At 36.5% G+C, this 1,908-nt stretch overlaps 1 pseudogene; it reads left to right on the top strand.

The window, feature by feature from the left end:
* Positions 1-447: 447 nt before the first annotated feature.
* On the top strand, positions 448-855 carry LOC112864787 (large ribosomal subunit protein eL42-like; annotated as a pseudogene).
* The last annotated feature ends 1,053 nt before the right edge of the window (positions 856-1,908 follow it).

Genomic DNA, 1,908 nt, shown 5'->3' with positions numbered 1-1,908 from the left:
ATGAAGAACAACCTTAAGGTTACCAGAGGGTAGGTGGGTGGGGTGATGGGTGAAATGGGTGAAGGGGAATAAAGGGTATACTTATTATGATGAGTACTGAGTAATGTATAGAAGTGTTGAAGCATTATATTGTACACCTGAAACTAATATAACACTGATGTTAGCAATGCTGGAATTAAAACATTAATTAGTTAAAACTTTACCCAAAAAAAAAGAAAGAAAGAAAAAAGGCTTCCAGTTATGTTCTCCACAAAGTGATTTAGTATATTAAAGTATATTAAAGTGATTTAGTATATTAAAGGCTCTGAGAATGCCTGAAGGAAGGAAAAGTATTTGACTTTGCTTAGCACGGGAATTCTCAGACTTGTTTATCTAAAAATGTCATCATTAAATCTTTGTTTTTAAAAGCACATATTGTCTTTCTTTGCTGATAGCGCTCTCACAACCATGGTGAATGTTCCTAAAACCCACCAGACTTTCTGCGAGAAGTGTGGCAAGCACCAACCCACAGAGTGACATAGTACAAGAAAGGCAAAGATTCTCTTTATGCCCAGGAAAAGTGACATTATGACAGGGAGCAGAGTGGCTTTGTTGGGCAAGCTCAGCCAATTATCCAGAAGAAGAAAAAAAATATATAAAGAAGACTGTACTGAGGCTTGGATGTGCTGAGCCCAACTGCTGATCTAAGAGAATGCTGGCTATTAAGAGATACAAGCATTTTGAAGTATGAAGAGGTAAGAAGAGAAACAGTCAAGTGATCCAGTTCCAAGCTTCATATTTTGTTATATTATGAAGAAAATAAAATCTACAGGTTATGTTCACTTCATTTGGTTGCAGTTGGTCTTTCGAGAGGGAAATAAATGAGTGTCATCAATAAAATTCCTCTTGTAGGGAAATTTATGCTTGAAAAAAAGCACATATTAAAAATACTTGGGACTAGTGTTTCATCATTTATGAAAGGTTATTCTAAAATAGTTGGAAAAGGAATATGACCTTCTAAAAAGCTCAGAGCTAAGTCCTGATTAGGCAAATTTGGACAATATGGTTCCCCATATTAACTGGTTACTAACTTTGAGGTAGCTGGTATAACATTTCTGCCAATGAGACTTAGGCAAAGTTGTTGAGAATTCTTAGAAAGGCTTCCTCATTTGGAGCACCTGGGTGGCTCAGTTGGTTAAGCTTCCGACTCTTGATTTCAGCTCAGGTCATGATCTCATAGTTCTTGGGTTCAAACACAACGTTGGATTATGTGCTGAAAGCACTGGAGCCTGCTTGGGTTTCTCTCTCTCCCTCTCTGTCCGTCCCCCACTCATGCTCTCTCTCTCTCTGTCTGTCTCTCTCTCTCCCAAAGATAAATATTTTCTTAAACAAGAAAGGTTTCCTCATTTATAAAAAGATACACATACAAAGAAACATTAGCTTGTAATTCATAAGCTATGTTCATATCTCAAACTGGTTATTTGCAAAGAATCTTACAGACCGGTGATAGAAGCTGTAGGTATAAAATGACTATGATGAAGCACAAAATTCAGCTTGTAGAAACCAACAAAACAACCATATGTTGACACACCACTAGGCACAGAGAACTACATTTGGAGGGTGGAGAAAAAGACTTTCAGGGAGTTACATTATCATCTGCTGCATTTAATCTTACTTTGTCAGGCTTCTTTTTCAGCTAAGTTTTGGTATAGCTCATTCCTCATATTATAGAACTACAGGATCTTGTTCCAAATACTAGGAGCCATTGGAGACTTGCCAATAATAATGTGTAATAAAATGTGACATATCCATTCAACAAACTTCTAATTTTCAATCTGACACTTTATAATATTAAAGTAATAGTCACAAACATGATGCCTAGTGTCCTTTCCCAAATTCACAATTGGCATTTTGTTTCTGTAAAACTGA

The sequence above is a fragment of the Puma concolor genome, chromosome E4 (genome assembly GCF_028749965.1).
Source record: "Puma concolor isolate L17-30 chromosome E4, mPumCon1.1.hap2, whole genome shotgun sequence".
Classification (NCBI taxonomy): Eukaryota; Metazoa; Chordata; class Mammalia; order Carnivora; family Felidae; genus Puma; species Puma concolor.
Note: the sequence above shows the minus strand (reverse complement) of the source record. Positions and strands in the feature narration are given on the sequence as shown.